Genomic DNA, 24785 nt, shown 5'->3' on the forward strand with positions numbered 1-24785 from the left:
CATGGGGGCTCTGTAAAGCTCAAGGATATAAATTGGGAACGAGTGTTACGTTCTTTTGTTACCTTTATATCAATGTGATGGATTTTGTGTAAAGGTGTATATGACAGAGCAATTCATACCCACAAATGCCTTGGGTAAAGTTCTGCATTGTGTTATAATGCTGAATTGGTTTGTATAATACTATCCCTGTTAGTTCTTTCTGGTTTGCACATCATTCAGGCATTACTCAGCTTAACTGGAAGGTTTTAGAGCGGTGATTTTGACAGCAATACAGGACATAAACCAAAGGGCGGCGCAGTGGGGCAGCTGGTAGAGCTGCTGCCACACATCACCAGAGACCCGGGTTCGATCCTGACCTCGGGTGCTGTCCTTGTGGAGTTTGCATCTTCTCCCTGAGACTGCGTGGGTTTCCCCCTGGTGCTCTGGTTTCCTCCCACAACACAACAACCTGCAGGTTTGTAGGTTAATAGGCCTCTGCAGATTAACTCTAGTAAGCAGGGAGTGGATGCAAAAGTGGGATAACACGGAGCCAGTGTTTAGTTTCGTTTATTATCGTCACATGTACCGAGATACAGTAAAAAGTTTTTGTCTGCATGCTATTCTGTCAAAGAAAAGAGTACAATCAATCAAGCTGTCCACAATGCACAGATAAAGGATAAAGGGAACATAAAGGATAAGCTGGCGTGGACTCAGTGGGTTGAAGGGCCTGTCTCCGTGCTGTATCTTTCAATCATTCAGTCTTTAGTTTAGTTTAGATTAGAGATACAGTGCGGAAACAGGCCCTTCGGCCCACCGAGTCCGCACCGACCAGCAATCCCCGCACGTAAACACCATCCTACACGCACCAGGGATAATTTACCCTTATACCAAGCCAATTAACCTACAAACCTGTATGTCTTTGGAGTCATTCAAACTTTGTGGCACTTAATGCATCAGCAAACGTTGAACACTGGTGCAGTATGTGGAAACGCATCTCTAGAATATTCATCAATGCAGTACAAGAGCAGGATCGAAACAACTGTTCAGATCCAATTTCCGCACATTGTAATGCACCGTGTGCATTCATATCACCTTGACTCTAATTAGTCCCAGATGATGCGATGTAAAATAAAATTTAACAACCTATGAAAAAGTCACAGCTTCTCCCTCCGTTGCCAAATTAACCATTCCCAGTGTTGCACAGCCAGGTGTGAAGTAAGGCCTTACGATCAGATGGTGAAATGCATTTGGCTTAGCATCAGATATTCAACAGTAGATGTAAGTGCTCGAGAAAAATACTTCAAAGGAAACACAGAGAAATGTAGAGCAACAACCACAGAGCATGTAAAAAGGCCACCTGTTCATAGTGATTGAGTTAAAGTACAAAATAAAGAATTGCTTTCAGATTCATAGACATACAGTGTGGAAACAGGCCCTTCTTGCCTACACCGACTCAATATGTCCCATCTACACTAGTCGCACCTACCTTTGTTTGGCCCATATCCCTTTAAACCTGCCCTATCCATTTACCTGTCTCATTGTTTCTTAAATATTCCCTCCTGCGCTCAAGGACCTCCTCTGGCAGCTCATTCCATACACCTGCCACCCTTTGTGTGAAAACGTTACCCCTAAGATTCCTATTAAATCTTTCCCCTTTCAACTTAAACCTATGTTCTCTGATTCTCGATTCCCCTACTCTGGGCAAGAGACTCTGTGCGTCTACCCGATCTATTCTTCTCATGATTTCATGCACTTCCCTCTGATCACCCCTCATCCTCCTGCGATCCAAGGAATAGAGTCCCAGCTTGCTCAACCTCTCCCTATAGCACCTTATAGTTTTTGTTTCTGTCGTACGTTTAAAAATCTAATGTTTAGTTTAGCTGAGTTCAGAGATACAGCATGGAAACAGGACATTCGGCCCACCAAGTCCATGGCAACTATTAATCACCCGTTCACACCAGTTCCACGCCATCCCACTTTCACATCCACTCCCTTCAAACTGGGGGTAATTCAATTAACCTACACATAGTTCCTTGAAAGCCTTAAGTAGGAAAAGATTGCGTTCAACAATGCTGGGTCTCCAACATCTCTCCATACTTTGACATGTGTTTTAAGACCAGCAGCGACTCGTGAAAGACGTTCAGAGCTGGGTCACCATCCGCCAGGATTGGCTACAGTCTTGATTCGCTTCGGCAGGATAATTTGTCTAGAAGCTGGTCTACTGAGTGAGATGAAGAGTTCTAGCCCCAGCACAGATCCCCAGAAAATTGCTTCATTCTTAGCATCAAGGTAATCGACTGTTACCGCCCTCAAAATAGGTCAGTGCGGGTGGTAGCTGAATGTCTGACCGTACAAACAGTTCCTTGGTCACGACAGGGCATTGTCCCCGAGAACCGTCAATAATCTGAACCGTCCGTAGGTCAGAAAATAAACAAAAACAATGTGTGGGAGAGGAACGCAGGAGGATGAGGGGGTGGTCATAGAGGTGTAGAAGATCATGAGAGGAAAAGATTGGGTAAATGCACAGAGTCTTTTACCCAGAGTAGGGAAATCGAAAACCAAAGGACGTAGGTTTAAGGTGAGAGTAGAAAGATTTAATAGGAACCTGAGGGCCAATTTGTTCACACAGAGGGTGGTAGGTATATGGAACAGGCTGCCAGAAGAGATAGTGGAAACAGGTACAATAACAACATTTAAAAGACTCTTGGACAGGTACATGGATAGGAAAGGATTAGAAGGATATGAGCAAAATGCAGGTAAAGGGGACTAGCTTAGAGAAGACATTTTGTTCAGCATAGACGAGTTGGGCTGAAGGACCCGTTTGCATGCTGCATGGCGCTATGTTTCTATGGCTCTATAGATTGCAAATTCTGTTAAACCTAACATGGTGTAAAGCAAAATGAACACCACCACGTATTGTGTAGAAACATATTGCTTCAGGCACATTATCTCATAATCATTCCTCCAAGCTTTTAATGGATTTATTGCTTTTGCCATTTGCTCTTTTCTTTAAAAAGGATTGTATTTTCCAAGTTGGCTGGAATTAGCTGTGAGAATTTTCATCGCTTGAAGGTAGCATCATTTCAGCTTGCTGTGTGTGTGTATATGTGTGGGAGGGAGGAACTCAAGGCTGGGGATGACTATTGCTTGGAGCACTGTCTCTAAAGTGTTGCTGCTGTAGAGCAGGTTTATTAATTGTTTATGATGTCCAGCCAAACTGATATCTGCTTTCTGCTGCACTATGATACCTGTCAAATGAATGTGTTAAGTAACTAGGGGTGGCAGAGTGGTGCAGCAATAGTGTTGCTGCCTTACAGCGCCAGAGAACCGGGTTCGATCCTGACTATGGGTGCTGTCTGTATGGAGTTTATACCTTCTCCCTGTGACCACATGAGTTTTCTCCCTGGTGCCACAAGGGGTTTCCTCCCACACTCCATAGACATGCAGGTTTCTAGTTTAATTAGCTTCTGTAAAATTGTAAATTGGCCCTAGTATGTACAATAGTGTTAATGTACGGGGTGGTCGCTGATCGGCGTGGAGTCGGTTGGCCGAAGGGCCTGTTTCCACACTGTATCTCTAACGTAAAGTAAAGTAAACTGTTACAGTTCCAGTCTAGTCTATTGGCTTAGTCTGGTCTACATAGCTACAGCTAGGGCTGGCGATGCTTTCTTACTGTGGCAGCCTTCAGAGATGTTCTCCAGAGATGCTGCCTGACCCACTGAGTTACTCCAGCACATTATATTCCTTCTCCTCTTCCACATTTCTTGTTAATTGTTGCTCTTTTCTCCTTTTTCCTTGGGGAATAGAGGGCTATGGATCACCTGTAGGCAGATGGAATTGATTTAATTTAGTTTATTATTGTCAATGAAAACCTTTTTTATTTCATGTTATCCAGTCAGTGAAAAGACTATACATGATTACAATCCAGCCGTCCACAATGTACAGATACAGGATAAAGTGTATAATGTGTAGTGCAAGATAGAGTCCAGTAAAGTTCAATTAAAGATAGTCCGAGGTCTCCAATGTGGCGGATTGGAGGTCAGGACCGCTCTCTAGTTGGTGATAAAATGGTTCAGTTGCTTTAGTACAACTGGGAAGAAACTGTCCTTGAATCTGGAGGTCTGTTTATTCAAACTTCTGTACCTCTTGGCTGATGGGAGAAGGGAGAAAAGGGAATGGCCGGGGTGAGACTGGATCATGATTAATCTTGGCATTAAGTTGGGCACAGACTTTGTGGGCTGAAAGGCCTGTTCCTGTGCTGCACAGTTCTATGTTCCATGCTGTGACATATCCCGGTTTGCCTATGTTACTCTCGATACCTTGACCCATGTCTTATCCTAGAGGCAGGCAGATCAGACATGAAGCGTGAACTCGGTGGGTCTTGAGGCCTGTTTCCACACCAGCCTCTCCGGTGTGCGCTGGGAGTTGGCCACACAACTGCCGACCCACACCGGAGAGTTGCAATGATGGACTCTACCTGTATTTTCAAGCATCCAGTAAAGTAGACTGAAGGTTTCAGTTCCAGGACCTTCGGTGTTGAAGCCCCCCTTTCCCTTTGGCAGTACTTCATGCGTTGATCAAATGGCACTAGAAGGTTTTAGTGAGGTGACTTCCTTGCCCATATGCTTCCACTGAGCTTGCTGAGGGAAATTAACTTTGAATAGTTCAGAGAGATGCAATGTGGAAATGCCAGCCATTGGTCTGAAGAAGGGTCTCAACCCAAAATCTCTGGCCATTGATCATCTGTACACTGGTTCTATGTTATTCCACTTTTGCATCCTATGCACTAGGAAAGCATTACAGAAGTTACAGAAGCCGATTGAACTATGAACACTATAAACATCTTTGGGATGTGGGAGGAAACTAAAGCACCTGGAGAAAACCCACATGGGCACAGGGAGAATGTACAAGCTCTGCACAGGCAGCACCAGTAGTCAGCGTTATACCCTGAGACTCTGGCTTTGTGAGGCCCACTGCACCACTGTGCCACTGTTCTACCGCTGCACCACTGTGCCACTGTTCTACCGCTGCACCACTGTGCCACTGTTCTACCGCTGCACCACTGTGCCACTGTTCTACCGCTGCACCACTGTGCCACTGTCCCTGTTTCCTGGCCATTCCACCAGCTTCCTTTTCATTGATAGTGACTATTCTTACTCTCATATTTGGTGTATCTGATCCATGCTAGCTTTCACGAGATCAATTGCATCAGTACTATTCTCCATTTTACTTCCACAAATTTCATTAACTTAGAGAAAGTAATAGAGTCAGACAACATGGAAACAGGCCCTTCAGTCCAACTCGGCTATGCAAACGCAGATGTCCCATTGAAGCTGATCCCATTTGCCTGCATTTGGCCCATATCCTCCAAACATTTCTTATCTTTGCACCTGTCCAGGAGTCTTTTAAATGTTGTGATAGTACCTCCCTCAACTACCTTCCCTGGCAGCTCATTCCATACACCCAATGTTCCATATACCAACCTATGTGTGAAAAGATTACCTCATCAGGTTCATATAAAAATCTTTCCCCTCTCACCTTATTGACTCTTTTATCTCCTTTCGTGACAGGAGGATATTCAGCCCATCTGGTCCATGCTGGCCCCCAGGAGATCAGTACTATTCTCCTTCTCGTTCTCCCTCTCTCGCGCATCAAATCCCCCTTGATTATTAAGTTACAGTGACCAATTCACCGACCGGCATGCCTTTGGAATACTGGGGGAAATAGGAACTTATGGAGGAAATCCATGCTGTCCATTAGAGAATGTTTGAATCCTGCATAATGTCAATGCATGACTTACATGTCAACTCCACACAGACAGGACCTGAGGTTAGGATCAAACCTGGGCCTACAGCGCTGCATGGTGGCAGTACTAAATGCTGATCTACAATGCCACCCTTTACTACATAAATTATTCCGCAGGGTCTGATGACATCGGAACCCTTGGAAGCTGGTATGGACTTAATGAGCCCAGTGCCTCTTTCCGTGAGATTTTATGTCTAAAATAAGATGCTAGGAAGACCGCCAATTACCTCCTACAACCCTGCCTAACAAGCATCCCCCCTGAGATGGAATCTGAGATTACACGGTGGCCTCATTAGCTACCTCAGAACCAAAGTAGAAGCAAGTCATTCTCAATCCAAAGGGGCTTCCCATGAAGAAAGATGCTTTGAAAACATCTTTGAAAGATGACAGGGTGTTCCACAGTTCCACACAGTTTCTGGGGCGGCACAGTGGCACAGCACTAGCGTTGCTGCCTTGTAGCGCCAGAGACCAGGGTTCGATCTTGACTATGGGTGCTGTCTGTACAGAGTTTGTACGTTCTCCCTGTGAGCACATGGGTTTTCTCCGGGTGCTCTGGTTTCCTCCCACATTCCAATGACATACAGGTCTGTGGGTTAATTGGTTTCCATAAAAATTGTTAAAATTGTGGAAGTGTGTGGGATAGCGTACAGGATGATTGCTGGTTGGCATGGACTCTGTGGGCCAATTACACACCATACACACTTGGGATAATTTACAGAGTTCAATTAACCTGCAAACCCACATATCTGGGTTGTGGGAGGAAACCGGAGCATGCATAAGAAACCCGCGTGGTTGCAGGGAGAATGTGCAAAGTGCACACAGACAGCTCAGGATCGAACCAGGGTCCCTGACGCTGTGAGGTTGCAGGTTTATCATCTGTGCCGCAGTCTGATAAAGTCTGAAAGGCCGTATGGTCTGTACTTCTCTTACATCTTATGTTCTGTACTTCTTCCTCCCCAAAATTTCTTGCCAATTGTCTTAAATCAGTCACCGACTTTCTTGCTGCAGCTGAAAAGGGCCGAAGGCTCTGTAACTGAGTGATGTCGAGAGCAAATGGGACGCAGAGCATGTCAGTGCCGAAAGAAATGGGAAATAGCAGATAGAATGGGCAAGCTAGTCATTTATGCTCAAAGTGTCAGTAGTGAATAACTATAATTATAGTAATAATAATTACAATCAGTAAATCTGTTAACCTCGGAAGGGAGAACATATTAGAATGTTTTGGGTGCATGCTTTTTATCAGAATCATTCTAACAGTATCTACATCTGAAGGTTAACCTTCTGGTGACTCGTTAACAAACATCAAATTGAAAACCCTTTGCCTGATGTGCATGAGGTGCTGCTGCTTTCTGAGTCAAGTCTTCCAGCGCGATCCTCATTAAATAACAATGTTGGCTTTCCTGGTCTATTGCTTTCAGGTTCAGTGCACACCAAGAAATTGATCTTGTGTGTCGGAAGGAACTGCAGATGCTGGTTTATACCAAAGATAGATACAAAGTGATTTAAATTTTTTAATTTTGGAGGTACAGCGGGTGAACAGGTCCTTCGATCCACTCTGACCAGTGGTCACTGCCCACCTACACTATCTTACACTCACCAGGGACAATTTGCAATAATACCAAGCCAATTAACCTACAAACCTACACGTCTTTGGAGTGTGGGAGGAAATCGGAGATCCTGGAGAAAACTCACACAAGTCACGGGGAGAATGTACAAAGTCCGCACAGACAAGAACCCGTAGTCAGGATCGAACCTGGCTATCTGGCACCGTAAGGCAGCAACTCAATCACTATGCCACCTTGCCACTCTGCTTAAGTGCTGGAGTAACTCAGTGGGTCAGGCAGCATCTCTAGAGAAAAAGTATGGGTGATATTTCGGGTCGGAACCCTTCTTCAGAAATTGATCTTTCTCAACATCACACCACTGCCAGCACTTAAACAAGTAGGAGCAATCTTGGGAGCCAATGCACATACACAATATGGCACAGTGGCGCAGCGGCAGAGTTGCTGCCTCAGTGCCAGAAATGGTAGTGGTAGTTATACCAGCAATGCCTGAGAACTTGGAAGGAAGGAAGTGGGGATGAGAGAAGGGATAGGCTGAGGAAAGGGAGAGGGCAGGTGAGGGTAGAGAAGGACATGAGAGGTGAGGGGAGAGGATGTGAGGGGAAGGCAGAAAGACATAAGGAGGAGGATGGGGAGCGGGGCCTTCAGGTGAGATGATGGACAGACCATCTTTCACCATGCCAGGTAGCTGCTGTTTGGCTGTTATCATTGTTCAACTTCTATCAAGGAGAAGTTATACTTCACTCTTGTTAGACCACATTTGGACTACACAGTTGCAGCATGGGACCCATACACAAATAAAAACATTTCTTCCATCGAACGTGTCCAAAGACAGGCAGCTCGTTTTGTTACAAATACCTATGAGAGAGAAGCGAGTGTTACCGAACTTCTAAATTCATTGGGGTGGAACACTCTCTAAGACAGACGTGAAGCCCACCGTTTGATCTGGTTTTACAAAATGTTAAATGGTCAACTCGACTTAGATTACCATATCTACACCAAACTCAAACCTATCAGGAATAGACGAGGGCATTCGATTCAATTTGAGACACCAGCGGCCAAGACAGATGTGTACAACAATTCATTCTTCCCTCGCACAATTAAAGCGTGGAATAGTCTTTACCCTACTATAGTTACTCAACCAGACGCAACTAAATTTAAGGCAGCTGTTCTTCTCCAAGAAGCCCTTCTTGCTTAAGTCCATACTCCGCCACCTCCAGTTTAAATTCCATTTGGGATATTTTGGAGGACCAAGAACCAAGAACCGCCCAGCCAGCCATTGTGGGCAAAACATAAGCACTGTAGGAAGACTATAAACCAGGGGAACAGAATTAGGCCATTTAGCCCATCGTCTACTTTGCCATTCAACCATGGCTGATCTATTTTCTCTCTCAACCACATTCTATTGTCTCCCTGTAACCTAATCAAAACCTATCAATCTCTGCCTCAAAAATACCCAATGTCTTGGCCTCCACCGCTGTCTGTAGCAATGAATTCCACAGATTCACCACCCATTCCTCATCATCTCCATTTTGAATGTATGACCTTTTATTCTGATGCTGTGACCTCTGGTCCAAGACTCTCCTATTACTGGAAACATTATTTCCACATCCACTCTATCTAGGGCCTAGATACCAATCATAAAAGTCATGCTCGGCAATCTTCTTCATAAGAAACGAAATTTCTGAAGTGAAACACTTTGTATTTATGTAGCTTTGTAGCAGAGACTGAGACACATATCATATCATATCATATATATACAGCCGGAAACAGGCCTTTTCGGCCCTCCAAGTCCGTGCCGCCCAGTGATCCCCGTACATTAACACTATCCTACACCCACTAGGGACAATTTTTACATTTACCCAGCCAATTAACCTACATACCTGTACGTCTTTGGAGTGTGGGAGGAAACCGAAGATCTCGGAGAAAACCCACGCAGGTCACGGGGAGAACGTACAAACTCCTTACAGTGCAGCATCCGTAGTCAGGATTGAACCTGAGTCTCCGGCGCTGCATTCGCTGTAAAGCAGCAACTCTACCGCAGGTTGAAAAAACGAAGGCAACGAAAGCTGTGGGAGCAGCACGCGGGCATTCGCTCGTGCACAACTGATCCGGCCCGCATGAAGTCGCAGTTTTCCCATTCCGGCCCGTGACTTAAAATGAGTTTGACTCCCCTGCTCTCGGATATTAGTTCCATGGAAATTCTCTTGTCTCTTTTCTCACCAATTAACACAGTGACCTTGGTATTTGTTCATAGTTGAGTGCAATCTGAAGAGAAGCAAACTCGCCTTGAAGTTGTGGATAGGTAGAGTTGTTGAAAGCTTTAATTCTAACTTTTAATTATTCACTGACAACCAAAGCGAATTCTTGTTCATCAGCTAAACGTGCTAACCGAAGAATGACGCTGGCTCAGATTTCGAAGGGAAATGTCGACAGGCCGACATAGTTATGACCACCTTTCGGATTTTCTCAACAACTCTTGGAGCAGTGGTAGAGTTGCCGCCTTACAGCGGCAGAGAACCAGGTTGGCTCCTGACTGCAGGTGCTGTCTGTACGGAGTTTGTACATTCTCCCTGTGATTGTGTGGCTTTTCACTAGGTGGTTCAGTTTCCCCCCACACTTCAAAAACATACAGGTTTGTAGGTTAATTGGCCTGCAAAAATTGTAAATTGTCCCTAGTGTATAGTGCACGGGATGATTGCTGGTCAGCATGGACTCGGTGGGCCGAAGGGCCTCTTTCCACGCTGTATCTCTAAAGTCTAAAGTCTTAAAACTTCTGTCAGCTGTTTACGGCACAATGCTAAGGATAATCTCCAACACTGGACTCCTCAAAGAGAATGAAATTCGAAGCAGTTCCTCAGCATTATTGCACCAGAAAATCCTCTTGCAGAAACTAACAGCAACTTCAGTCATATGTATGGAGAGGAGAGAGAACAAAGGATATAGGGTTTTTAAAAATTATTCTCGTCCGTTTAAATGTTTTAAGGAATTTTGATATGTGGTAATTATAAAGATTTTGTTTTGTAGCCTGAATACATTTTTAATCGTTTTTCAATGTTTTGGAATGTTTCCAAAGAGCAGAGATATTCAGCATCATTCAACGTTTTCAAAAGCTTTAACAGCCAGCTGAATCAGCACAGTGACACAGCTAAGGTGACACTGTGGTGTAGCTTGGAGAGCTGCTGCCTCACAGCGCCACATATCCTGACCTCGGGTGAAGTCTGTGTGCAGTTTACACATTGGCCATGTGATTTTTCTCCAGGTGTTCCGGTTTCCTCTCATATCCCAAAGATGACTAGTGTTTCTAGGTTAATTATCCTCTATAAATTGCCCCTAGAGTGTAGGGAGTGGGTGTGAAAGTGGTTTAACAGAGAACTATGTGAATGGGTGATCGATGGTCGGCGCAGACTCGGTGTGCCAAAAGGACTGCTTCAACGCTGTGTCTCTAAACTAAAACGAAAACAATACAAGTATCATGGACAATAGACACAGAGTGCTGGAGTAACTCAGCGGGTCAGGCAGCATCTCTGGAGAAAAGGAACAGGTGATGTTTCGGGTCGAGACCCTTCATCAGACTGAAAGTCAGGGAGGGGGAAACTAGAGGTATGGGAAGGTACAGAACAAAGCAGAGCCTGCATCGGTGAATCAGGAACAGTTGAGCCCACAATAGTTCATTGTGGATTTGGGACAAGGTGATAACGAAGGAATACAAACAGTGAAATTAGCAAGAGGACGAGAGTGGCGGAGGGATGGGGAGAGAGTGAATGCAAGGGTTACTTGAAGTTAGAGAAATCAATATTCATATCACTGGGTTATAAAGCTGCCCAAGCGAAATATGAGGTGCTGTTCCTCCAATTTGCGTGTGGCCTCACTCTGACAGTGGAGGAGGCCCAGGGCAGAAAGGTCCACATGGGAATGGGAAGGGGAGTTAAAATGTTTGGCAACTGGGAGATTGCTTATGATTGAGAGCAGGTGTTCAGTTAAACAGCCACCCAGTCTGTGCTTGGTCTCGCCGATATATAGGAGTCCACACCGAGAACACCGGATACAGTAGATCCCTTCACCCATCAGGCAGATGTAAAAATCTCTGCAGGCTGGTGAAGCTGGGATCTGTGATAAAGGTACCGGATACCTGTATCACGAATACCAACTTCACCAGACTTGAGAGGTTTGTACGTCTGCCTGATGGTTGAAGGGCATTCAGCACCCTCTCTGCAATGAGCCAGAAGTTACAAATGCAAACCCCTTCCATTGCACAGTATCTTGTCATCTTGTCTTGTCATCAAGATATGGGAGCTTACAGACTGGGGATCCTCACAAGATAATTGTGAAGATTGATTGGCAATTGTGGAGATTGATTGGCAATGACCACAAACTCAATATGTAACAGTAAGGCATGTAAATCAGAAGCAATAAAACTTTGATTTGTTTAGTTTAGTTTATTGTCATGTGTACCAATCTACAGTGAAAATCTTTTTTGTTGCATACTATCCAGTTAGTGGAGGAAAAAAACTGCAGATGCTGGTTTAAATCGAAGGTAGACACAAAATGCTGGAGTAACTCAACGGGTCAGGCAGCATCTCGGGAGAGAAGGAATTGGTGGCATTTCGGGTCAAGACCCTGTAAGCTCATTCTGAAGAAAGCTCTCGACCCGAAACGTCAACCATTCCTCTCCCGAGATGCTGCCTGTCCCGCTGAGTTACTCCAGCATTTAGTGTCAACCATCCAGTTAGTGGAAATACTATAAATGATTACAATCAAGTCGTTCACAGTGCACAGATGCGGGATAAAGGGACCAACGTTTAGTGCAAGATAAAGTCCAGTGAAGTCCGATTAAAGATATTCGGAGGCTCTCAAAAAGAGGTAGATGGTAGCTCAAGACGGTTCTTTAGTTTGTGATAGGATGGATCAATTGCCTGATAACTGCTGGGAAGAAACTGTCCTTGAATCTGGAGGTGTGCGGTGTCACACTTCTGTACCTCTGGCCTGGTGGGAGTGGGGAGAAAATGGAATGCCCAGGGTGAGACCCGCCCTGGATTATAGTGTTGGTCTTGCTGAGGCAGCATGAATTGTAGATGGGGAAATGGTTAATTGTTTCCTCTCGTCTCTCAATGGGCATTCGTACTGGAACAGCCTTAAATAGCTAAAGAATCAAATCAGCTGGCGTGAAAATGTTTTTGTACTTATGGAGCATCAGCAGAATTTACGTCCATTATTTTCATGCACTGAGAGTCAGTGGGAAGCAAATAGATCTAACTGTGATATAAGTGTATTCTTTTCATGGCTGTGCAATTTTATGCAAGTTGGCTGTTGAAATGCTTTGTTTACTTGGAGGATTTTTTGCAACTCAAACACATTGGGTGCTGCAACCTTTAAAAAAGGGTCGCAAGTTCCGATCATCCCCAAAAGAGTTGTACGAGGCTGAGCAATTAAGATATTCCTGAGCAAACATCTGCAGCCAGTCAACACACAATGTTTCTAAAAGTGGATGCTTGGTGTCCTCGATCAGCTGGATAGTATCCTTGGTGGATAATTAAATTGTACCCCTTAATAATTGGCTCAGCATGCTACAAGGAATAATTATTATCTACAGGAGAACCCATAGTGGTGATTGAAATTGACGGGGGAAGCAGAAAGAAAATTGAGCTTGATCTTTACACATTAGTTAGGCGGAAAATATTTTACTGTAAAGTGATTGGAGCTTCCTTTTAATTTTTTAGGCACAGTTGACTGGTTAAACTAAATCAGTCCAAACGTTTCTGACTGATGGCATCACTCCATTTGTTGGATTTACAAGAGGTTTGCAATAATAATACAATACTATAACATGGTGCCAGAGGAAGTGACATTTTGTAAGCTGCACACGGGAGTGCACGTTCCGATCTTTTACATCTGAAATCTGCATCCACGTCTACAGCAGTTAGAGTCATAGAGTCATAAATAGCACGGCAACAGCCCCTTCAGCCCAACTAGCCCATGCCAACCAGGATTTTCCAACGACATTAGTTCCACGCCCACTTTTGGCTCATACCCCTCTAAACCTTTCCTATACATGTACCTGTCATATGCAACCAGTGGGGTTTTAAGCTAAAAAAAATCACTAATGTCTTGTTTTTTTTGTACTGGCAGCTTTCTTTCAGATTAATATTGATATGTAATATATGTATAGTTTATGTTTTTTGCATTGTCTGAGTCTATGTTGCTGTGACGTTGGTGCAAGCAAGATTTTCATTGTATCTATACTTCACTATACTCGTGCTTTTGACAACAAACTCAACGACTTGAAAGACAACACAAAGTAGTGGAGAACTCAGTGGGTTAGGCAGCATATCTGTCGACTCCACGATTACAAGTCCTCCTCCATCACTTCACAGTTAATTTCATGATCCTTAATCTGGTTCGGAAGATAAATGGTTGCTTTCCTTGCTGATTCCAGAGGGGCGGGCACTGTGGCACAGCTGGTAGAGCCGCTGGCTCACAGCTCCAGAGACCAGGGTTCGATCCTGAACTCGGCCGCATGGTGTCTGCACATTTTCCCTGCTACTGCCTGGGTTTACTCCCAGCGCTCCAGTTTCCTCCCACATCCCGAAGATGTGCTGGTTTGTAGGTTCAGTGGCCTCTTTAAAATTGTCCCTATATGCATGTACTGTGTACAACTAGTGTGTGGGCCAAAGGGTCTGTTTCCGTGCTGTATCTCTGAACTAAACTAAACTAAACTAAACCAACCTCCTGGTACACTGCTATCCTTTTGCATTTGGCAACATTAGATAATTTAAAAGACCTAAATGCACAAGGGCAAAGCAAATTAAGAACAGATGCTGTGTGATGACCGACAAGAGCATTATGTTAAACAGTGGTTGGGAAACACAACTGTTAGCTCCTGAATCATAGCAGACAATGAAACTCCATGTATAACAATGCAGGAAAAACATCGTTACAGCGTGCAAAAATATCTCGCAACATATGTTGATAAAACAAACATCATTTGTTCAATTGTGTATCAAAGTTGCCTGGGAATGAGCATATGCAACAAGATAAGGTTCGGCAGAGAGAGAAAAGACTGGAGATGCTGGAATCTGGAGCAAAAAACAAACTGCTGGAGATATTCAGTGGGTCAGGCAGCATCTGTTGTCGGGAAGGGGTCTGAATACTTTCTGAATGCACTGTAAATCATCGATCTGCCACAACGGTTAAGGTTGGTGTCGCGTGGCAAGTGACCTTCTGTATCACTCCCTACAGCGATTGATGGAAGTGAGATGGAACAATCACTGTACCTTAATTGGTACACGTGACAATAAAAGACCTTGAACCTTGAACCACTAGCTTGAATGAAAGCAACGATATTAATGCCCAAAATCAAAGACATAATGTCACCATATTATTACATTATATTTTTATAGAGGTATTTATATAGGTTGATTGTCTGTAAAATTGCCCCTAATGAGTCAGGATTGGATGAAAAAGTGGGATAACAAAGAACTAGTGTGAATGGGTGATTGCTGGTCAGTGTGGACTCAGTGGGCTGAAGTGTCTGTTCTCCAGAGATGCTACCTGACCCGCTGAGTTACTCCAACATGTTTTGTTTTTCTTTTGCAAACCAGCGTCTGCAGTTGTGTAGGAAGGAACTGCAGGTGTTGGTTTACACCGGAGACACACACAAAAAGCTCGAGTAACTCAGCATGTCTGGAGAAAAGTAATAGGTGATGTTTCAGGTCGAGACCCTTCTTCAGACTGAGAAGGGTCTTGACACGAAATGTCACCTATTCCTTTTCTCCAGACATGCTGCCAGACTCGCTGAGTTACTCCAGCTATTTGTGTCTATCTTCAGCATTTGCAGTTCCTTGTTTCTACTGATAAAAGAAAGGTTGGCTGTGCTGTGGACTACAGTGAAGACCAGAGTGTGAAACTGGTAATGAATGCCGCGCAGGATAGATTTTCCTGAACCTCAGCAAACAGTAAACACTTTTTTTTTCCAGGCTGATTCTTACAGCTGCAGAGAAGAGATGGGGTTAGCTTTTGTTTTATAAATTGCAGCTGATCATGCTGTTCAGAATATCATAGTGGGTATGTTTGATGACAGCAGTGTAAGAGTTGGCAAGGAGTATAACTGGATTATTCTGATGAGTCCAGAAGCATTGTTGACAGTGATGTCAAAAATGTTTGATTATCAGCTGTCCTGACACTGGCAAACCACTGGTATGTCTGTTTTCAACTTCAATTTCTTCCAGGCCTTCATATCCAAGGAGAAGCTCTTGAACTTATGTAGAAATAAAGAACAGCATTTCTTGGTTTATACCAAGAAATCTGTTTGAAGAAGAGTCCCAACCCAAAACATCACCCATCCATTTTCTCCACAATCTGAAGAAGGATCCAGACCTGAAACATCACCCATCCTTTTTCTCCAGACTCTGAAGAAGGATCCAGACCTGAAACATCACCCATCCTTTTTCTCCAGACTCTGAAGAGGGGTTCCAACTCAAAATGTCGCCCATCGCTTTTCTCCAAAGATATTGCCTGACCAGTTGAGTTACTCTTGCACTTTGTGTCTATCTCTTGGATTTATGTTTAGTTTAGTTTAGAGATAATGGAAACAGGTCCATTCAGCCCAACGAGTCCACACCGATCATCAATCACCTGCTCACACTATTTCTATGTTATCCCACTTACACATCCACTCCCTTCACACCAGGGGTAGTTTACAGAGGCTAAATAACTTGTAAACCTGCACATCTTTGGGATGAGGGAAGAAACCGGAGCATCCAGAGTAAACCCAAACAATCAGAGGACATGCAAATTCCACACAGACAGTACCCGACGTCAGGATCGAACCCGGGCCTCTGACACTATGAGGCATCAGCTGTACCAGCTGCACTACCACTGTGCCAGGGGAAAGTCAGAGAGCCCTTGGGTTCTGGGTTCTCTTGTTTCCTCTCAAATCTCACAGCAGTAATATGGGTTAACTACCACTGTAAATTGCCGTTGATTTGTATGTTCAGTGGGAGAAACTGGAGGGAATTGATGGGAATACTGGGAAAACTAAATGGGATCAGTGCAAGGTTAGTGTAAGTGGGTGCTTGACTTAATAGGCTGAAAGTCTTGCTTCTGCACTGCATGACTCCATGATTATTATAGTTGTCTCTTCACTGAATTGCTTGAATTTCTAATACATTTGGAGGTACATGAAATTAACATTGCAAGTTCAGAGTTCATCTGGTATTTTGGCTCCCTGTCAAATATACCAATAAAGAATGTCTGAAGAAGGCTTCCGACCCAAATCATCATCTACCCAATGTTCTCCAGAGATGCTGCCTGACCACTGAGTTACTGAGTCTTTTTTATATACTGAAAAATGATTGACTTATCCACATCTTTGTTCCTTTTTTCTCCACCTTCCAAACTTGGCCACAATGTATGTGCTGAACATGATGCCAAGATCGACTAATCTCATCTGCCTGCACATGAACCATATCCCTCCATTTCCTGCATATCCATGTGCCTATCTAAAAGCCCCTTAAATGCCACTATCATATCTGCCTCCACCAATGCATCAGCGGGTACCAGGCACCCATCATTCTCTGTGTAAAATACTTTCACCACACATATTTAAACTTTGCCTCTCTCCTTAAAGCTACTGTATGCCATTTCATCTTTGTCAGTTCCAACCTGGGAGAAAGGTTCTGTCTACCCTATCTATATCAACATGGAAGCACAGGTCACTTGGTGGGAATAGATGGCTTGTAAAGAGATGAGACTTTAACATAGCAAGAACCCATCGGCAAGACCATGCAATAACATTGTGCAAATTGCTGGAGTAAATCTACTGATGGTGGCAGGATATGTAGCCAGAATTAACCCACATCTCTGAACAATGGCCACGTTCTCCAGGCTTCCAATTTAATTGACTGTTTCAAAATCAGTTGACTTGAAATTACAGTCGATCTTAATTTAAAAAAACACAATTTATGTTGAACAATAAAAGGATCATAGTGTGGCGGCCCCTGGTGGTGAGCCACGCAGGGTGCGAACCCTAGGCTCGGGGGGTGGGGTCACGGATCTTGGTATGTATGGGGAGGAGTGGCAGTGGGTAGTGGAGTTCCAGGAGGAGTTGAACTGGTTGCGGGTTTGGGGAGCTGTATGGTGCTTGAGGAATAAAGAAAACTTTGCTTGACACGTGTCCCGCTTCATTGGCTTTGTTTGGCACTCGTGTCCCGTTTCAATACCATATTTTTCTTTGTCAGGTCATATGAAAATCTATGCAATTTAAACCTGAGTGAATAGTATAGTTTTTGAGACGCTGTAGTCATAGACCATTCAGGTCAATGATCTTTTACTAGAGTTGGTCATCTATGCGCTTCTCCCTCCATAGATGCTGCCTGACCTGCTGAATATTTCCTGCAACTTTTTATTTATTTCTAAGCGTTAGTACTTCTTTTTTGTAGAATATTGAACTAGTCATACCAAAAGGAACCTGTCCCAATATTTGAACACTACCCTTCTTTTGAACGGTTCATTTCTTGTAAGAAGTACAACTTTGTAGTCTATAGCAGAGCATTCCCAGAGTTAAACATATATCTAATAATGCTTCATATTGTTCCCAGAACCAAGCTTGTAAATTTGTTTTGTTCTATGCTGAAAATTTTCAGCATCATCTGCCAAATTATTGATATTGACTTCCACCGACTTAAATTTTTTCCGATACCATCTTGGGACAGACTAAATACATAAACTCCAGGCAGGGAAGAGTGAATTCAATTTTTGAATTGATGAAGTTCAGACATATTGGATTGATATTGCAAAGGGAATGTGATGAAATGTTTTCATCCCATCATTGTGACTGCATTGAACCAAATTCCCCAGAAGCGAATACTTAAAACATATCCCATTGTCCATTCTTTTCTTACAGATTTAACTGAAGCAATAGGATATTAATCTAATTCAGCCTTTAAAAAAAAATCGCAACATGCCAGTGCTTAAAAATGATATTAATGTATTTTAAAGGGGAATGTACCCAGTGAAAACAACTTACTAGTAGCAAGCTTTGCAAAACAATCTAATAATATTCCAAATAATCCATTTGCAATAAAACGCACAGGCAGGTTTATTATTGTGAAGAAGGGTCTGAATTATTAGTCTGATGAAGGGTCCCGACCCGAAACGTCACCCATTCCTTCTGTCCAGAGATGCTGCCTGTCCCACTGATTTACTCCAGCATTTTGTGTCTGTCTTTGATTTAAACCAGCATCTGCAGTTCTTTCCCATACAAGTTTATTATTGTCACGTTTACTGAGGTACAGTGAGAAGCTTTGTTTTACATGCTATTGAAACAGATCAGATAATACTATACATAAATACAATCAAGCCAAACTCAAGTACAGTAATTATAGCAAAGGGGAAGATACAGAGTCCAGAATATAGTTCTCAGCATTGTAATGCATCATTATTAGAGAAAAAGTCCATTGTTTGTTCAGGACGGCACAGTGGAGCAGTGGTAAAGTTGCTGCCTTCCACGCCAAAGACCCGGGTTCCATCCCGACTATGGGTGCTGTCTTTTCAGAGTTTGTATGTTCTTCATGTGACTGCATGGGTTTTATCCGGGTGCTCCGGTTTCCTCCCACACTCCAAAGATGTACAGGTTTGTAGGTTCATTGGTTCAGGTAAAATTGTGAATTGGTCCTAGTGTGTAGTTTTTGGTTTGGATTGACCGTTGCTTATTAAACTCCCACACTCCAAAAGACGTACAGGTATGTAGGTTAATTGACTGGGTAATAGGTAAAAATTGTCCCTAGTGTGTGCAGGATAGTGTTAATGTGTGGGGATCGCTGGGCGGCGCGGACTCGGTGGGCCGAAGGGCCTGTTTCCGCGCTGTATCTCTAAATCTAAAATCTAAATTACAGCTCATTGTATTTGTATGAGCTTAATAGGTGGTAGAGAATATTTGGATCTCATGTGACCTTTTTCGTTCTACTTCGTTGTTTTATTTACACCGTTGCTCCAACGAGTGGAGCCATTGCCTCACAGAAGCCGTACTCATACCACATCTTAAAGTAGCGAACATTGCTGTAAAAGGCGGCACAGTGACACAATAGGGCGTCAAAGGGGCGCAACAGTAAAGTTGTTGCCTTACAGCAATAGAGACCCGGGTTCGATCCTGATTACGGGTGCTGTGTGTACAGAGTTTGTACGTTCTCCCTGTGACCGTGTGGGTTTCTCCTCCCACGTTCCAAAGACATGCAGACTTGTAGTCCCCTAGTGTGCAATAAAACTAAAAACTAAATATGTGCAGATTGCTACATTATCTAGTATTATTAATTGTCCCAGTGTAGAAAGGTGAGCGACAGAATTTTGCGGTAAGTGCTAAAAGAGAAACCAAGAACTACAGATGTTGGAAACTTGAGCAAAACCACATTATGTTGGTGGAACATAAGGCAACATCTTGGTGGAGCTAAGGCAACATCTTTGGAAGGAATGGACAGATGATCTTTTAGGTTGGGACCTGTTTTTGGGTCAATAAAGATCATGTCAGAGGAGCAGCATTAGGCTATTCGAGTCTTCGTCATTCAATCGTGGTAATCTATCTTTCCCGCTCCTGCCTTCTCCCCATAACGTTTGCCACACTTACTAATCAAGAATAAAAAATTGAGTTAATGTAGGTTTAGTGAAAATAGGTTGCTGATGATTATTGCAGACATTGTGGGTTAAATAGACTGTTTTGTGTGTGATACCTATCCATGATTTTGTGAAAGTATAAACAGATATGGGTTTGTTGGCATTTTTAGAAGCAATAATTCTGCTTTGCATTCTTTGACAATGATGGCAATTAATGATGCTTGTCTTAAATGTAGTCTTTTTCTTTAATTAATTGTGTGTGACCTAGTGATTGTAAAATTATAATGCTGGCATTTAATACAATTCCTTTGTTTAGTGCGGTAATTATGAAAAATTACAACTAATGACATGAAAAATTATGAAAACTTGAAATCAGGATTATGTTCTGAAATCAAGAAAAGAAACCAAATAATTTTTTTGAAAATTAAATAACAGTTATAGTGTTTGATTTTTTTTAAATAATCTCAATCTAGAAGCACTAAATTCTGGATTATTTTCCTCAATTATGTGCAAAACAAATAGTTCATAATGTGGACATAAATCAGTGAAAATTAATCCTACATAGTGGAAACAAGGAACTGAAGATGTTGGTTTACCAAGGAAAGGCACAAAGTGCTGGAGTAACTCAGCGGATGAGGCAGCATCCCCAGCGAACTTGGATGGGTGATGTTTCGGTTTGGTTCCCCAGCCTGAAGAATGGTCCTGACCCAATCGTCACCTATCCATGATCTCCAGGGATGCTGCCTGACCCACTGAGTTACTCCAGCATTTTGTGCCTCTCCTTGAACCTTCTTTGCTGTTTTTGAGAGTGGTGGTAGAGTAAAGAATTATGATGGTACAGACTTAAAAGAATATTGTTCAGCAACTGAGGCTCAAAGTGCAGGAAATATTCTGCCAGGAAATACTTTTTGGGTGTCAACAACTGATTTGTAATTTGGCCTTGAGTTTTCTTCACTGTGTTGGCGGCACGGTAGCGTAGCGGTAGAGTTGCTGCTTTACAGCGAATGCAGCGCCGGAGACTCAGGTTCGATCCTGACTACGGGTGCTGTACTGTAAGGAGTTTGTACGTTCTCCCCGTGACCTGCGTGGGTTTTCTCCGAGATCTTCGGTTTCCTCCCACACTCCAAAGACGTACAGGTATGTAGGTTAATTGGCTGGGTAAATGTAAAAATTGTCCCTAGTGGGTGTAGGATAGTGTTAATGGGCTGAATGGCCTACTCCTGCACCTATTGTCTATTGTCTATTGTCTAATGTACGGGGATCGCTGGGCGGCACGGACTTGGAGGGCCGAAAAGGCCTGTTTCCGGCTGTATATATATGATGATATATGATGATGATAGCTTTTCAGGAGCTGATGGCCAGTGTACTTCAACGTGTGATCAGTCTGAATGAAAGATCCACGCAACGAAGGTCACAAAATAACTTTTCTGTGAAGTACAAACTGTTTTTACCCAATGTTCCTCTGCAATTTGGCAGCTTTGCAGAAAACAATTACATTCCATTACTTAGAGTTTGATTTGACCCCCAGTCCTTGAAGCGAAAGGCAAATAACAAGCTCAATTTAATCAATCAATGATGGTTATTAGAATTTACAACAATTTACAACAATTTTCATCCTGACTCAATTTGCAGATGGCATTCAGAGGTAGTCTTTTCTTTGACTTGATAGCATGCAAACAAAAGCTGTTCACTGTGCCTCGGTGTACGTGACAATAATAAACTCAACTAAATTAAACTCAACTAAACTAAAAGATGTAAAAACCTTTTTTTTATTTAGGTTTAGCTTAGGTTTATTCTTGTCATGTGAATCGAGATACAGTGAAAAGATATGTTTTGCATGCTATGCGATCAGATCAGATAGTGCTATACATAAATACAATCAAGTCAAGTTCATGTACAAAAGGTTCAGCAAAAGGGAAGATACAGTGTGCAGAATATAGTTCCAAGCAATGAATCATATGATTTTCATGAACGATGTCCATTGGGTTAGAGATGGATTGTACAGTACCCTAGCTTATTGAGAGAGTAGTCTGATAACTGGAACACCTGTCATGAGCTCCAAGGATACAGGGAAATTAGGAGAAGGTAATGGGATAAATGGAATTGGTTCCCTGGGAACCAACATGATTGCGATGGGCCAAATAGGTGTTTTTCTCATTTTTATGTCATGATAATAAAAGAAGACAAGATTACTGTTCTGTCTGAGTTCACCTAACTTGATCATTGAAACTGACCAGGACAGCACAGTAGTGCAGTGATAGAGTTGCTGCCTTACAGTGCCAGAGACCCGTGTTCGATCCTGACCATGGGTGCTGTCTGTACGCAATTTGTATATTCTCCCTGTGACCATTTGGGTTTCCTCCAGGTGCTCCTGTTTTCCTTCCACATTCCAAAGATGTGCATGTTTGTAAGTTAATTGGCTTCTGTAATTTGTCCCTAGTGCATAGGATAAAACTAGTGTACAGTGATCGCTGGTCGGCACGGACTCAGTGGGAAAGGGCCTGTTTTCACGCCATATCTCCAAACTAAATTAAACTAAACTAAAAACTAAACTGTCCCTTCAGAACTGTTTGATTTCATGCTATTGTTGCAGATTAAAACGCTGCATGTATCTTTATTTAATTTGTTAAGAAAAAGAAACTACTTATCATTTAAAGTCAGTGTCCATCAGTAAATCAATATTCACCGTGTTGCGGTACTTGGCACAACCTCATTCCTGTAATGAATCTTGATTTATAATGAACTCTTTACAAAGTATAGGCTTTCTTCATTATGTTATTTAATAGATCTGAAAATGTGAACATCGATCGTAGCATACTCTCTGATCAAATGCCAAAAGTTAGTCATAAAACGGAATTTAATTTTAGTCCGGAGCTGGTTAGTAGTTTCAACAGTACATCTGAAAAAGGATCCTGACCCAAAATATTGCGTATCAATGCCCTCCACACAGATGCTGCCTGACCTGCTGAGTTACTCCAGCACTTTGCACTTTGCTCAAGATTCCTGCATCTGCAGTGTCTTGTGTCTCCATTCTAAAACTCCACTGCAAAATCTCCTCCAAGTGTGCCCACTTTGAAGAAGTTCTCTCTACAAAGGGAGTTCTATGAGATCCACTTTACTGCTCCCCCTCCAAGTCTAAAGTAGGGTCCTGACCTGAAATGAAGCCTATCCATTCCCTCCACAGATGCTGCCTGACCAGCTGAGTTACTCCAGCACTTTGTGTTCTGCACAATACATTTTATAAAATAGTTCAAAGGCAAATTTGGGTTTTACTTCAACAGAAATAGTTAGAAAGGTATGAACCAATTTGCTGACATTGCAGCAGACAAAGTGTTGTCGTAACTCAGCAGCTCAAGCGACATCCCTGGAGAACATGGATAGGTAACTTTTGGGTCGGGACCTTTCATCAGATTGATTCACAAAGTGCTGGAGTAACTCAGCGGAATCAGTCTGAAGGAATGTCCCATCCCAAAATGTCATCAGTCCATGTTCTCCAGAGATGTTGCCTGACCCGCTGAGCTACTCCTGCACTTTGTGTCATTTTTTGTAAATCAACTTCTGCATTTCCTTGTTTCTACATTTCTACTTGTCATCATTGAAAATGAGTCCATGGTCATTACTCTGGCCATTTTGTCAATGACTGTTCATCATTTTAGTCTTTTCTTGCTCACCAGTTTTCTACCATTTTGTCCTCGAGGGTAGATTATCCCATTGCCCAAAGGACTGTTCATGCAAATAACTTGCACAAGTGCTTGTTATTTTCATACGAGCTTTGTTATTTTCGTGGTGTCTGACTAATAGACTGTAGGGCATCACAAAGAAGCTTACCATTTCTTCTCTCAGCTGCCAGTTCAACAAATTACCAGCATGTGCCACCGGTTGAGATTAGGAGTGCATAATTAACGAATAAATTTTTGTTCTGTTATTATCGATTTGCTGAGTTTTGTTTAATTCTCCCGTTCTGCATGGAAGAAAACTTGTCGATCAAACTATTTTTTTTTTTTCAGATGCAGAAATAGTTTGAACTCATACCCCCATTGTTGAGATTCTTTTCCAATTCTGAAATCAATGCAATGTTTAGTTTAGTTTAGAAATACAACACGGAAACAGCCCCTTCGGCCCATAGAGTCTACACCGACCATCGATCACCCGTACACACTCGTTCTATGATTTCTCATCCACTCCCTACACGCTAGGGGCAATTTTACAGAGACCAATTAACCTTCAAACCTGCACATCTTTGGGACATGGGAGGAAACCGGAGCACCTCGTGGAAACCCACACGGTCACAGGGGGAACATGCAAACTCCAGACAGACAGCATCTGAGGTCAAGATCAAACTGGGGTCTCTGGTGTTGTGAGGCAGTAGTTCCGCCAGCTGTGTCACTGTGTTGCCTAATGCCTTCTGTAAAGTCATTGTCATTAAACTACTTGTACACACATATACATTTTTGTATATATTCTGTGAAGAGAAGGTTTCTTTATTCTGTTTTCACTCTCTGGAATTCACAGTCCTCTGAATTCTCTCTTGCTCTCATTCCTTTATAAAGTACCTTCAGGTCTTTTATTATATGTTTGGACAATGACTGTATATTTCCACTTACTATATTAAACAATTTGTATACATTTCATGGGTTAGAGGTTCACCAAATTAACATCCAACTGTTCAAGACCTCTGTGCAAAACTGATACCTCTGAATCCACAAACATTGAATCAGAGGTACATATCTATTAGACAATAGACAATAGACAATAGGTGCAGGAGTAGGCCATTCAGCCCTTCGAGCCAGCACCGCCATTCAATGCGATCATGGCTGATCACTCTCAATCAGT

The 24785-nt window shown here is 42.8% G+C and overlaps 1 protein-coding gene across 2 annotated transcripts in view; it reads left to right on the forward strand.

Moving 5' to 3' along the window:
• The window catches only part of astn1 (astrotactin 1), a 1605092-nt gene that overhangs the window by 267251 nt on the left and 1313056 nt on the right, over nucleotides 1-24785 (forward strand). The gene's annotated exons all lie outside the window — the stretch shown is intronic.

The sequence above is a fragment of the Rhinoraja longicauda genome, chromosome 11 (genome assembly GCF_053455715.1).
Source record: "Rhinoraja longicauda isolate Sanriku21f chromosome 11, sRhiLon1.1, whole genome shotgun sequence".
NCBI lineage: Eukaryota > Metazoa > Chordata > Chondrichthyes > Rajiformes > Arhynchobatidae > Rhinoraja > Rhinoraja longicauda.